The sequence below is a fragment of the Ammospiza caudacuta genome, chromosome Z (genome assembly GCF_027887145.1).
Source record: "Ammospiza caudacuta isolate bAmmCau1 chromosome Z, bAmmCau1.pri, whole genome shotgun sequence".
Taxonomy (NCBI): domain Eukaryota; kingdom Metazoa; phylum Chordata; class Aves; order Passeriformes; family Passerellidae; genus Ammospiza; species Ammospiza caudacuta.
The window spans coordinates 56,429,749-56,445,473 of record NC_080632.1 but is presented as its reverse complement, the minus strand read 5'-3'; positions in this window follow the sequence as shown (position 1 = coordinate 56,445,473).

Below are 15,725 nucleotides of genomic sequence, written 5' to 3'. Positions count from 1 at the left end.
GCCCCTCTTCGGGAATGCAGATTGCAGGAGCCACGTTGTACTATCAAACCAGCCTGACTTGGCCCTGGAGGCACCGTGGGTCTCAGAACCAACCGGCCTATTTTTGATTTTCAGAAGCCTGCCGGCCACTCCCAGCCACAGGCCCCCAAACACAAACCACGGCCCTTCTCCATGGCAAAAAACACTCATCTGCCCTGCTTCTGCATGGCTGATTGCAGGAGCCACTCGGTACTATCAAACCAGCCCTACTTGGCACTGCTGCCACTTTGGGTCTTTGAACCATCCTGCGTATCGTGGAGTTTCCGGATCCAGCCGGCGGCTCCCAGCCACAGGCCCCCAAACACAAACCAGTGTCCTTTCCCTTGAAAACAAAACTCACCTGCCCCACTTCTGGATTGCAGATTGCAGGAGTCACTTAGTAGTAACAAACCAGCCCGACTGCGTAGTGTTGCCACCTTGGGTCTGGGAGCCATCCTGCATATCAAAGAATTTCAAGAGCCAGCCGGCCACTCCCGTCCACTGGCACACAAACACAAACGATGGCCCTTTTCTGTGGCAAACAAAACTCACCTGCCCCACTTCAGGATGGCGAATTGCAGGAACCACTTGGCACTAACCATCAGACCGACTTGATACTGCTGGCACCTTGGGTCTGGGAACCATCCTGCGCATTGTGGATTTTCAGGTGCCAGCCGGCCACTCCCGGCCAAAGGCCCGCAAACACAAACCACGGCCGATTTCCTTGGCAAACAACAGTCACCTGCTCCTTTCTGCATGGCAGATTTCAGGAGCCACTTGATACTATCAAACCAGCCCGACTTGGAACTGGTGTTGCCCTGGGTCTGGGTACGATCCTGCATAATAATAAATTTCAGGAGCCTACCGGCACTTTCAGCACAGGCACCCAAATAATCCACGGCCCTTTTCACTGGAAAAAAAAATTCACCTGCTTTCTTCTGGATGGCTGATTACAGGAACCACTTTCTATTATCAAACCACCCCAATGTGGCAATAGTGCCAACTTGGGTCTGGGAACCATCCTGCGTATCGTGGATTTTCAGATGCCAGCCGGCCACTCCAAGCCACAGGCCACCAAACACAAACGATGGCCCTTTTCCCTGGCAAAAAACACTCACCTGCCCTGCTTCTGGAGGTACAATTGCAGGAGACACTTGGTACTATCAAAGCAGCCCAATTTGGCACTGGTGCCTCCTGGGGTCAGGTTACCATCCTCTGTATCGTGTAATTTCAGGAGCCAGCCGGCCAAGCCCAGCCACAGGCCCTCAAACAAAAACCATGGCCCTTTTCCCTGGCAAACAGAAGTCACATGCCCCGCTTCTGGATGGACGATTGCAAGGGCAACTTTCTACTAGCAAACCAGCCCGACTTGGCACTTATGCAACCTTGGGTCTGGCAACCATCCTGCGTATTGGGGATATTCAGATGCCAGCTGGCCACTCCAAGCCACAGGCCACCAAACACAAACGATGGCCCTTTTCCCTGGCAAAAAAAACTCACCTGCCCTGCTTCTGGAGGTACAATTGCAGGAGACACTTGGTACTATCAAAGCAGCCCAACTTGGCACTCGTGCCACCCGGGGTCAGGTTACCATCCTCCGTATCGTGTATTTTCAGGAGCCAGCCGGCCAAGCCCAGCCACAGGCCCCCAAACACAAACCATGGCCCTTTTGCCTGGCAAACAAAACTCAACTGCCCCGCTTCTGGATTGCACATTGCAGGAGCCACTTGGTATTATAGAACCAGCCCGGCTTGGCACTGCTGCCACATTGGGTCTGGCAACCATCCTGCGTATTGGGGATTTTCAGATGCCAGCCGGCCACTCCCGGCCACAGGCCACCAAACACAAACGATGGCCCTTTTCCCGGGCAAACAGAAGTCACATGCCCCACTTCTGGATGGACGATTGCAGGGACAACTTTCTACTATCAAACCAGCCTGACTTGGCACTGGTGCAACCTTGGGTCTGGGAACCACCCTGCGTATTGGGGATTTTAAGGAGCCAGCCGGCCACTCCCAGGCCCAGGCCGCCAAACAAAAACCACTGCCATTTCACCTGGTAAAAACACTCACCTGCCCCGCTTCTGGATGGCCGATTGCAGGAGCCACTTGGTATTATAGAACTAGCCCGGCTTGGCACTGCTGCCACATTGGGTCTGGCAACCATCCTGCGTATTGGGGATTTTCAGGAGCCAGCTGGCCACTCCTGGCCACAGACCCCCAAACACAAAGCGTGGCTGTTTCCCCTGGCAAACAAAACTCAGTTGCCTGGCTTCTGGATGGCAGATTGCAGGAGCTAATTGGAACTATCAAACTGGCATATATTTGACACTGGTACCACCTTGGGTCTGGGAACCATCCTGCATATCGTGGATTTTCAGATGCCAGCCGGCCACTCCCACCCAAAGGCCCCGAAGCAAAAACCAAGGTCCTTTTCCAGCCGGACATTCCCGGCCACACGACTCAAAACACAAACCTCGGCTCTTTTCCCTGGCAAACAAAACTCACCTGCCCCACTTCTGGATAGCAGATTGAAGGAGCCACTTCGCAATGTCACCCAGCCTGACTAGGCAATGTTTCCACCTTGATTCCGAGAACCATCCTGCATATCAAGGAATTTCAGGAGCCAGCCGGCCACTCCCGGCCACCGGAACACAAACAAAAACGACGGCCCTTTTTTGTGGCAAACAAAACTCACCTGCCCCGCTTCAGGATGGCAAATTGCAGGAACCACTTGGCACTAACCATCAGACCGACTTGGCATTGCTGGCACCTTGGGTCTGGGAACAATCCTGCGTATCGTGGATTTTCAGGTGCCAGCAGGCCACTCCCGGCAACAGGACCCAAACACAAACCACGGCCTATTTCCTTGGCAAACAACAGTCACCTGCTCCTTTCTGCATGGTAGATTTCAGGAGCCACTTGATACTATCAAACCAGCCCGACTTGGAACTGGTGTTGCCCTGGGTCTGGGTACGATCCTGCATAATAATAAATTTCAGGAGCCTACCGGCACTTTCAGCACAGGAACCCAAAAAAAAATCCACGGCCCTTTTCACTGGAAAAAAAAATTCACCTGCCTTCTTCTGGACGACTGATTACAGGAGCCACTTTCTATTATCAAACCACCCCGATGTGGCACCGGAGTCAACTTGAGTCTGGGAACCATCCTGCGTATCGTAGATTTTCATATGCCAGCCGGCCACTCCCAGCCACAGGCCACCAAACACAAACGATGGCCCTTTTCCCTGGCAAACAGAAGTCACATTCCCCGCTTCTGGATGGACGATTGCAGGAGACACTTGGTACTATCAAAGCAGACCAACTTGGCACTGGTGCCACCCGGGGTCAGGTTACCATCCTGCGTATCGTGTATTTTCAGGAGCCAGTTGGCTCTCCTAGCCACAGACCCCCAAACACAAACCATGGCCCTTTTGCCTGGCAAACAAAACTCAGCTGCCCCGCTTCTGGATTGCACATTGCAGGAGCCACTTGGTATTACAGAACCAGCCCGGCTTGGCACTGCTGCCACATTGGGTCTGGCAACCATCCTGTGAATTGTGGATTTTCAGGAGCCAGCCAGCCACTCTCTGCCACAGGCACCCATACACAAACCTCAGCCTATTTCCCTGGCAAACAAAACTCACCTGCCCCTCTTCAGGAATGCAGATTGCAGGAGCCACCTTGTACTATCAAACCAGCCTGACTTGGCCCTGGAGGCACCGTGGGTCTCGCAACCAACCGGCCTATTTTTGATTTTCAGAAGCCTGCCGGCCACTCCCAGCCACAGGCACCCAAACACAAACCACGGCCCTTCTCCATGGTAAAAACACTCAGCTGCCCTGCTTCTGCATGGCTGATTGCAGGAGCCATTTGGAAATATACAACCAGCCCGACTTGGCACTGCTGCCACCTTGGGTCTGGGAACCATCCTGCGTATCATTGATTGTCAGGTGCCAGCAGGCCACTTCCTGCCACAGGCCCTCAAACAAAAACCATTGATCTTTTCCCTGGCAAACAGAAGTCACATGCCCCGCTTCTGGATGGACAATTGTAGGGGCAAATTTCTACTATCAAACCTGCCCAACTTGGCCCTGGTGCAACCTTGGGTTTGGGAACCATCCTGCGTATAGCGGATTTTCAGGAGCCAGCCGGCCACTCCAAGCCACATGCGCCCAAACTCAAAACACAGCCCATTTGCCTGGAAAACAAAACTGACCTGCCCCGCTTCTGGATGGCAGATTGCAGGAGCCAAATATTACTATCAAACCAGCCTGACTTGGAACTGGTGCCACCCTGGGTCTGGGTACCATATTGCACTTTAATGAATTTCAGGAGCCAGCCGGCTCTCTCAGCCACAGGCCCCCAAACACAAACCACGACCCATTTGCCTGGAAAGCAAAATTAACCTGCGCTGCTTCCAGATGGCAGATTGGAGGAGCCACTTGTTATTATCAAACCGGCCGGACATGGCCGTACTGCTATTTACAGTCTGGGTAACATCCTGCGTATTGTGGATTTTCATGAGCCAACCAGCCACTCGGAGCCACACGCCCTTAAACACAAACCTCGGTCCTTTTCCCTTGCAAACAAAACTCACGTGCCCCTCTTCTGGATGGCAGATATCAGGAGGCATTTTGTACTAACAAAAGCAGCACAACTTTACACTGGTGCCACCCTGGGTCTGGGAAACATCCTGCGTAATGCGGATTTTCAGGAGCCAGCTGGCCACTCCAAGCCACAGGCGCCCAAACACAAAACACAGTCCTTTTCCCTGGCAAAAAACACTCACCTGCCCTGCTTCTGGAGGTACAATTGCAGGAGACTCTTGGTACTATCAAAGCAGCCAAACTTGGCACTGGTGGCACCCGTGGTCAGGTTACCATCCTCCGTATCGTGTATTTTCAGGAGCCAGCCGGCCAAGCCCAGCCACAGGCCCCCAAACACAAACCATGGCCCTTTTGCCTGGCAAACAAACTCACATGCCCCGCTTGTGGATGGCAGATTGCAGGAGCCACTTGGTATTATAGAACCAGCCCGGCTTGGCACTGCTGCCACATTGGGTCTGGGAACCATCCTGCGTATTGTGGATTTTCAGGAGCCAGCCAGCCACTCTCTGCCACAGGCACCCATACAAACCCATGGCCCTTTTCCCTGGAAACAAAACTCACCTGCCCCTCTTCGGGAATGCAGATTGCAGGAGCCACGTTGTACTATCAAACCAGCCTGACTTTGCCCTGGAGGCACCGTGGGTCTCGGAACCAACCGGCCTATTTTTGATTTTCAGAAGCCCGCCGGCCAAGCCCCCCCTCAGGACCCTAAACACAAACCTCGGTATTTCTCCCTTGCAAACAAAACTCAACTGCCCGCTTCTGGATGGCAGATTGCAGGAGCCACTTGGTATTATAGAACCAGCCCGGCTTGGAACTGCTGCCGCCTTGGGTCTGGCAACCATCCTGCGTATTGGGGATTTTCTGGAGCCAGCCGGCCACTCCCAGCCACAGGCCTCCAAACACAAACCAAGGCTCTTTTCCCTTGCAAAAACCACTCATTTTCCCTGCTTCTGGATGTCAAATTGCAGGAGCCACTTGATACTATCAAACCAGCCTGACTTGGCAGTGGTGCCACTTTGGGTCTTTGAACCATCCTGCGTATCGTGGAGTTTCTGGATCCAGCCGGTGGCTCCAAACCACAAGCCCCCAAACACAAACCAGTGTCCTTTCCCTTGAAAACAAAACTCACCTGCCCCACTTCTGGATTGCAGATTGCAGGAGTCACTTGGTAGTAACAAACCAGCCCGACTGCGTAGTGTTGCCACCTTGGGTCTGGGAGCCATCCTGCATATCAAAGAATTTCAAGAGCCAGCCGGCCACTCCCAGCCACAGGCACATAAACACAAATGATAGCCCTTTTCTGTGGCAAACAAAACTCACCTGCCCCGCTTCAGGATGGCAAATTGCAGGAACCACTTGGCACTAACCATCAGCCCGACTTGGCACTGCTGGCACCTTGGGTCTGGGAACCATCCTGCGTATCGTTGATTTTCAGGTGCCAGCAGGCCACTCCCGGCAACAGGCCCCAAACACAAACCACGGCCTATTTCCTTGGCAAACAACAGTCACCTGCTCCTTTCTGCATGGCAGATTTCCGGAGCCACTTGATACTGTCAAACCAGCAAGACTTGGAACTGGCGCCACCCTGGGTCTGGGTACGATCCTGCATAATAATAAATTTCAGGAGCCTACCGGCACTTTCAGCCACAGGCACCCAAAAAGAAAACACGGCCCTTTTCACTGGATAAAAAAAAATTACCTGCCCCGCTTCTGGATGGCTGATTGCAGGAGCCACTTTCTATTATCAAACCACCCCGATGTGGCACTGGTGCCAACTTGGGTCTGGGAACCATCCTGCGTATTGAGGATTTTCAGGAGCCAGCCGGCCACTCCAAGCCACAGGCGCCCAAACAAAAAACACAGCCCTTTTCCCTGGCAAAAAACGGTCACCTGCCCTGCTTCTGGAGGTACAATTGCAGGAGACACTTGGTACTATCAAAGCAGCCCAACGTGGCACTGGTGCCACCCTGGGTCAGGTTACCATCCTGCGTATCGTGTAATTTCAGGAGCCAGCCGGCCAAGCCCAGCCACAGGCCTCCAAACACAAACCATGGCCCTTTTGCCTGGCAAACAAAACTCAGCTGCCCAGCTTCTGGATGGCAGATTGCAGGAGCTAATTGGAACTATCAAACCGGCATGATTTGACACTGGTACCAACTTGGCTCTGGGGACCATCCTGCATATCGTGGATTTTCAGATGCCAGCCGGCCACTCCCAGCCACAGGCCCCCAAACAAAAACCAAGACCCTTTTATCTGGCAAAAAACACTCATTTCCCCTGCTTCTGGATGTCAAATTGCAGGAGCCACTTGATACTATCAAACCAGCCCGACCTGGCACTGCTGACACTTTGGTTGTGGCAACCATCCTGCGTATCGTGGATTTTCATGAGCCAGCCGGCCACTCCCTTAAACACAAATACTCCCAGCCAGACGCCCTTAAACACAAACCTCGGTCCTTTTCCCTTCCAAACGAAACTCAACTGCCCCGCTTCTGGATGGCAGATTGCAGGAGACACTTGGCACAATAAAACCAGACCAACTTGGCACTGCTGCCACCTTGGGTCTGGGAAACATACTGCGTATCGTTGATTTTCAGGTACCAGCCGGACATTCCTGGCCACAGGACTCAAAACACAAACCTCGGCTCTTTTCCCTGGCAAACAAAACTCACCTGCCCCACTTCTGGATAGCAGATTGAAGGAGCCACTTCGCAATGTCACCCAGCCTGACTAGGCAATGTTTCCACCTTGAGTCTGAGAACCATCCTGCATATCAATGAATTTCAGGAGCCAGCCTGCCACTCTCTGCCACAGGCACCCATACACAAACCTTTTCCCTGGCAAACAATCCTGACCTGCCCCGCTTCTGGATGGCAGATTGCAAGAGCCAAATATTACTATCAAACCAGCCCAACTTTACACTGGTGCCACCCTGGGTCTGGGAAACATCCTAGATATCGTGGATTATGAGGAGCCAGCCGGCCACTCCCAGCCTCAGGCCCGCAAAGAAAAACCACGGCACATTTCCCTGACAAAAAAACTCACCGGCCCCACTTCTGAATGGCAGATTGTCGGAGCCACTTACCAAAGCCAAACAAGCCCGTCTGGGCAGTGTTGTCAACTTGGGTCTGGGAAACATGCTGCATATCAATGAATTTCAGGAGCCAGCCAGCCACTCTCTGCCACAGGCCCCCAAACACAAACCTCGGCATTTCTCCCTTGCAAACAAAACTCAACTGCCCCGCCTCTGGATGGCAGATTGCAGGAGCCACTTGGTAGTATAGAACCAGCCCGGCTTGGCACTGCTGCCACATTGGGTCTGGCAACCATCCTGTGAATTGTGGATTTTCAGGAGCCAGCCGGCCACTCCTGGCCACAGACCCCCAAACACAAACCATGGCTGTTTTCCCTGGCAAACAAAACTCAGCTGCCCGGCTTCTGAATGGCAGCCTGCACGAGCTAATTGGAACTATCAAACCGGCATGATTTGACACTGGTACCACCTTGGGTCTGGGGACCATCCTGCATACCGTGCCCCCAAACAAAAACCATGGCTGTTTTCCCTAGCAAAAAACATTCACCTGCCGTGCTTCTGGATGTCAAATTGCAGGAGCCACTTGATACTATCAAACCAGCCTGATTTGGCACTGGTGCCACTTTGGGTGTGGGAACCATCCTGCGTATGGTGGATTTTCAGGAGCCAGCCGGCCAGGCCCAGCCATAGGCCCCAAAACAAAACCCAAGGCTGTTTTCCCTGGCAAACAAAACTCACCTGCCCCGCTTCTGCATGGCCGATTGCAGGAGCCACTTGGTAATATAAAACCAGCCCGACTTGGCCCTGCTGCCACCTTGGGTCTTTGAACCATCCTGTTTATCGTGGAGTTTCTAAATCCAGCCGGCGGCTCCCAGCCACAGGTCCCCAAACACAAACCAGAGCCCTTTTCCCTTGAAAACAAAACTCACCTTCCCCACTTCTGGATTGCAGATTGCAGGAGCCACTTGGTTGTAACGAACCAGCCTGACTTGGCAGTGTTGCCACCTTGGGTCTGGGATCCATCCTGCATATCATAGAATTTCAGGAGCCAACCGACACTCTCAGCCCCAGGCCCCAAAAGAAAAACCTCGGTCCTTTTCCCTTGCAAAGAAAACTCACCTGCCATGCTGCTGGATGGCAGATTGCAAGAGCCACTTTATACTATCAAAGCAGGCCGACTTGGCAGTGTTACTACCTTTGGTCTGGGAACAATCCTGCGTACCGTAGATTTTCAGAAGGCAGCCGCCCACTCTCTGCACAGGACCCCAAACACAAAGCACGGCCCTTTTCCCTGGAAAATAAAACTCACCTACCCCGCTTCTGCATGGCTGATTGCAGGAGCCACTTGCTACTATCAAACCAGCCCGATTTGGCACTGGTGCCACCTTGGGTCACGGGACAATCCTGCGTATCGTGGATCTTCTGGAGCCAGCCGGCCACTCCCACCAACAGGGTCCCGGACATAAGCCATGACCCTTTTCCCTGGCAATCAAAAATCACCTGCCCCGCTTCTGGATGGCAGATTGCAGGAGACACTTGGTACTATCGAAACAGACCGACATGGCACTGGTAGCGCCTTGGGTCTGGGGAACATACTGTATATCAATGAATTTGATGGGCCAGCCAGCCACCCTCGGCCACAGGCCCCCATACACAAACCTCAGCCCTTTTTCCCTGGCAAACAAAATCCACCTGCTCTGCTTCTGGATGGCAGATTGCGGGAACCACTTGGTCTTATCAAACCAGCCTGACTTGGCAGTATTGCTTCCTCGGGTCTGGGAAACATCCTGCGTATTGTGGATTTTCATGAGCCAACCGGCCACTCGCAGCCACACGCCCTTAAACACAAACCTCAGTCCGTTTCCCTTGCATACAAAACTCACGTGCCCCACATCTGGATGGCAGATATCAGGAGGCATTTTGTACTAACAAAACCAGCCCAACTTTACACTGGTGCCACCCTGGGTCTGGGAAACATCCTGCGTAATGCGGATTTTCAGGAGCCAGCCGGCCACTCCCAGCCTCAGGCCCCCAAACAAAAACCACGGCACTTTTCCCTGGCAAAAAAACTCACCGGCCCCACTTCTGGATAGCAGATTGCAGGGGCCACTTACCAAAGCCAAACAAGGCCTTCTGGGCAGTGTTGTCAACTTGGGTCTGGGAAACATCGTGCATATCAATGAATTTCAGGAGCCAGCCAGCTACTCTCTGCCACAGGCCCCCAAACACAAACCTCGGCATTTCTCCCTTGCAAACAAAACTCAACTGCCCCGCCTCAGGATGGCAGATTGCAGGAGCCACTTGGTATTATAGAACCAGCCTGGCTTGGCACTGCTGCCACATTGGGTCTGGCAACCATCCTGTGAATTGGGGATTTTCAGGAGCCAGCCGGCCACTCTCTGCCACAGGCACCCATACACAAACCATGGCTGTTTTCCCTGGCAAACAAAACTCAGCTGCCCGGCTTCTGGATGGCAGCCTGCATGAGCTAATTGGAACTATCAAACCGGCATGATTTGACACTGGTACCACCTTGGGTCTGGGGACCATCCTGCATATCGTGGATTTTCAGATGCCAGCCGGCCAATCCCAGCCACAGGCCCCCAAACAAAAACCAAGGCCCTTTTCCCTAGCAAAAAACATTCACCTGCAGTGCTTCTGGATGTCAAATTGCAGGAGCCACTTGATACTATCAAACCAGCCTGACTTGGCACTGGTACCATCTTGGGTCTGGGGACCATCGTGCATATCGTGGATTTTCAGATGCCAGCCGGCCACTCCCAGCCACAGGCCCTCAAACAAAAACCATGGCCCTTTTCCCTGGAAACAGAAGTCACATGCCCCGCTTCTGGGTGGACGATTGCAGGAGCAACTTTCTACTATCAAACCAGCCCGACTTGGCAGTGTTGCCACCTTGGGCCTTGGAGCCATCCTGGATATGAAAGAATTTCAGGAGCCAACAGCACTCTTGGCCCCAGGCCTCTAAAGAAAATCCTCGGTCCTTTTCCTTTGCAAAGAAAACTCACCTGCCCCACTTCTGGATGGCAGATTGCAGGAGACACTTGGTACTATTGAACCACCCTGGCTTGGCACTCATGCTACATTCGGTCGTGGAACCATCATGCGTATCGTGGATTTTCAGGCGCCAGCCGGCCACTGCCAGCCACACGACCTTAAACACAAACCTCGGTCCTTTTCCCTTGCAAACAAAACTCACCTTCCCCACTTCTGGATGGACGATTGCAGGAGCCAATTGTTACTAACAAAACCAGCCCGACTTGGAACTGGTTGCACCCTGGGTCTGGGAACCATCCAGCTTATCATGGATTTTCAGGAGCCAGCCAGCCACTCCCACCCACAGGCCCCCAAACACAAACCACGGCCACTTTCCCTGGCAAACAATACTCACCTGCCCCACTTCTGGCGGGCAGATTGCAGGGGCCACTTGGTACTATCAAACCAGCCTGACTAGGCACTGTGTCCAATTTAGGTCTAGGAACCATCCTGCGTATCGTGGATTTTCAGGAGCCAGCCGGCCACTCACAGCAACGGCCACCCAAACACAAACCATCGACCTCATCCCTTGCAAACAAAACTCACCTGCCCCGCTTCTGGATGGCAGATCGCACGAGGCACTTGGTACTAACAAACCAGCCCGACTTGGCACTGGTGCCACCTCTAGTCTGGGAGCCATCCTGGATGTCAAAGAATTTCAGGAGCCAGCCCGCACTGTTGGCCCCTGGCCGCCAAACACAAACCTCGGTCCTTTGCCCTGGCTAACAAAACTCACCTGCTCCGCTTCTGGATGGCTGATTGCAGCAGCCACTTGGCACTATCAAACCAGCCCGACTTGGCACTGTGTTCAAAGTGAAGGGAAGCCAATCCACCTTGTCGTTGGTCAGCATTGACTCCAATTTATTGATTAAATCAGCCATTTTATACAATAGTGTTAATTCACTTCATGCATATTGCAAAATCCAAGCTAACTATAGGTTAACAGAGAAAACTCTAACCATTACTTTTGTTTTACCATACACATGATTCTTTTTCGAAAACAGGACCAGCGTTCCCATTGTGATATGAAAGTCAAGTATTGGAAAGTGCTTTTGTTACTTCTTTAGAAGGTTAGAATATGCCGAAAAGATGCTAACTGGGGACTTGCAATTAATGAATTATTTGCAGTAAGTAGGTCAAATGACATTAGCTTTCAAAAAGGAAAAATAGTCTTATTCCATGTGCCAATTCTAAAGTAGATTAATAAGCCTGAAGCAGAAGATGGATGTGAAGAGGGATATGACATGAAAGGTTAAGCAACACTGCTGACAGCCAAAGGCTTACCTGCTGCAGATAAAGGAGACAAAATACTATTTTGACACAAACATTGCTATTCAGACAACAGTAAAATTCTGAGTGACAGCAAAATTTACTCAGTCATGACAGTAAAATTTGCTCACATCAAAATGTGCTAATCAATTAGCTTAGTGTAAGCTAAGCACCTTAAGCAAAGGGTAGTTCAAGCATAACTGGTATTTGATGGCAAAAAAGGCAACTTGGCCTGCCTTTCTCACTTCTACTCCATTGAAAAGCTTCCTCTGTCTCAGATTCCTTTGGAGAGATACCAACGCAAGCCGCGAAACTGCACGAAAATGATGATTTAAAGAAAGATAGATTAGAAAAATGGAATAATCGTTCATGGTCTTTTCCTTCCAATTGCTTTGTTTGCCCTTTTAATTTTTGAAGTCCTTTCTGGTGTCACCATGGTTGCACTGCAGCAAGTGTTCGACTGTAAGCTGTCCATATTGCCAGCTTCTGGACTGCCTTCAGAAAACTTCCCACTGGTTTTGTCTAGAAATCACAAGCAGTAGAGGTGACAAAGACTGCAGAAACCTTCTCATCTCCTTCTCGAGCAAGACCATGTCTTTCAGCCACTCTTAACTAGACAACTTTCATCAGTCATGAGGGAGTCTCATGTTCAAGAGCTAAGCAGTGACAGCTGTAAATGACAAAAAGCAGACTGAAATTCTCTTGGGACTCCAGCAGAGAGCAGTGAAGGAGGTTGAATTCACCTTCTTGGGAAGTTCTAAAATGCACGTTCACTTGAGCACAGGAGCTAAGCCATCGTAACCTTTGTTGAGTATGTCTGCGGAGACAGAGTTTCCATCACTGCAGAAGCAATGTTATTTAAGCCACGTTATCATCTCTAGCTGCTAAGCTGCACTTCTTGCAAAGTATCTGCAACCTATTTTACAGGGTGGGCTTTTATGTGTAATCCCTGAGTAATAGTGCAAAGAGAAGTACTTGGGGTGTGGGGTGGGGGGGGAACCGCAACTCTTAGGTTTTTCCAATCATGGTTCCATTTGAAAGTCAAAAAAGATGTCAAACCTTTCTTTCCTAGACCTATTACCAGCACAATCTGTACCGGAATTTATGACCCGTAACTGTACCATGGACGCTCTTTCTCTGGACTATTCCTTAAGAAACAAAGTCCTCACTAGAAATAAAAGAAAATTAGCCAAAGTATTGGCCTGGATTAGATCCAAGGCTCTGTACTAAAGGCCAAACACGTGTAATAATAGTAACGAGTGGACTAAAAGTTAAATCAATAGAGCATTCCTCAGTTCAAAGACATCTTGTGTCCTAATGTTCTCACAGAAGACTGTCAAAACCTGTCTATTTTTGTGGGTTTGTTTTATCCATTTAGCTGTACCTTCTACTTCTCTCCACTGTCTGAGAACATTGATGATGAGGTTGGATGACCTCATGTCAACTTGTAGAAGTAAAGAAAGAGAAGCCAGTAAAGAAAGGCAAATTTGTTAATTGCAGGGGGAAAGAGGGAGGCCAACAAAAGAAAACAAAAGAACAGTACTAATGAAATGCTCCCCTGTCTTCTGTGAAAAGTAAAGGCACAGACAAGAAAGAACAAGTGCAAAATTCTCACTAGAGAAACGCACTTGATCTGACTCAAGTAATTTGCGGTACATTTCTTGCTGTTTTCTCATGCCAAACATATTAACCATTGAAGGTGTCCCTTTCCGCTTTCTGGAATACAGCTAGGAAGATGGCTGTGTCATTGCTGACAAGCTGCTATTCTCAGAGGTGTCCAGCTGAAAGTCCTAGATCAATTGATTTGCTCTGTCACTTTGATATGGCATGACTTACAGTTTCAGCACCTGAACTTGCCAGCCCTACAATTCTTTGCTCCTTGAATGGTTAGATAGGCTCCTTGGCAACTGGCATTTGTAAGGACATGAAACTATGCAGAATTTGCACCGTGAGATGATGCCAAATGAGCCACGCCGGTAGATTAACTAGGGCATGCAAGGCAGAGAGAGGGAAATGAGAGCACAAGAAGAGAGTACACAAGAAGAGAGTACAATCTCCTTTTTTCTGAAACACTGTAGAGATCAAAGTGAACACAAATCCTCCTAGGGGTAGTTCTTGCAAAAGACTAAGAGTTCTTTTTGTGTTCACAGGCCTGGAATATTTAGCTTTGGATGATGGCAAAATGCAGATGACAAAACGAGGCCTTGAAGTCACATCCAGTGTGAAGCAGTAGGAAAGAGGAAAGCAGCTGAGAGCGTCAACCCTGCTAAGTAGTCTCAGTATTCTTCTTGACATGAGAAGAAATTTGAAACGAGTCTCTGAAAATGACAAAGGAGGCAGAAGAAAAGGGAGCGATGACTCCTCTGGCATAGTGTTTCCTAAGAGGGATCTTCAAAATGCAATGGTTGTATCATCCTTTCAACTGAAGGAAGGTATGAAAACAACAGGAAGGAAATGTTGCATCAAATACTCTGGGCAGTGTACTTCTAGACAGAAAGGCCACTGATGGAAAACCAACTAAACTGGCACCAATGCAGCAGCATTGTACTAAAGCCAGAAATGTCCAGCGCTTCGCTCTCTGCCATTCCATTCAGATGCACACAGCAGCTCTGCAGCATTCCTACTGATCATCTCCTTGGCAAACTGGCAGTGAGGGTCTGTGGTGATGCAGAGTCCCCAGGCAGATGCAAAGGAGAGCTGCTTTCTTGCAAAAACCAGGCTTTTGAAACACTCAGGCCTTTATCCGTTCCATAGCTTTAAGCCATAACAAACACAATTCAACCAACCACCATGCACCACGCTGTGAACACACGACGCTTCTAGAACTTGTTGATCTACCTCGAATTCAGCTGCCTCACCTTCCCACAGTCCTTTTCTACTTAGCCAAAGTAATGGGCCTCAGCCCAAGGCCTTCCTTTTGTAAGCTTCTAGCTCTATGCAGCAGCAAACCACTACTTTCTTCTGTGCCAAGACTTTAGGTAGACGATTTGCATCTGCCCTCCTTCCAGTGAAACCTAATGGCGAGAGAAAAGCCTCTCAGAGATGTTCAGTCATTCCATTTTCTAGACAGGCCAAATCAAAAGAAAAGCAAGCTATGGGATTGTGTACTTGCTCTTACAAAACACCTGCTGCCCTCTGACAATCAACTAGCAGAAAACCAGCCAAACTGAGACTTGAGGCAAACAACCCTTGGAAGGGAATAATGATGTGATCAATCAAGACAACACTTTTCCAGGCTACCGAGATATTGGAAATGTCAGCAAAGGCTTGAGAGCAAAGGCTGAACTAATGGCGAAAGGGTAAAAGAATCCCAAGAAAAACATGACCAAAGGTTAAAACAATTCCAAGAAAAACATAGGCAACTAACCTGTTGAAGCCTTCAGGAAATCAGTGGCCGCTGATTTACATAGGCCATTCAAGTTAATTGACCCGTGCACCTTACACTCCTTTTTCAGCACCTTTCGGCACCATAGGGTGAATTGAGACCGTGGAATCACAATTCCTTGGATTCTGTTCTTAACTTTAGGAGAGAAGAACAGCAGCTGAAGTACCTGTTACTGATGTGATACCCAGGAAGACCGAGTTGACACATTTCATTCTTGGCCAATCACAGCAAGCATAACAAAGAGGATAAGGCTGGCTTTTTTTCATGAAACATTTCTCGTTTTACAATCTGCTCTAATTCCAGTGAAACTATTTCATTAGCTTCTATCTAAAAGGAGAAAGTCCGGTTCAACG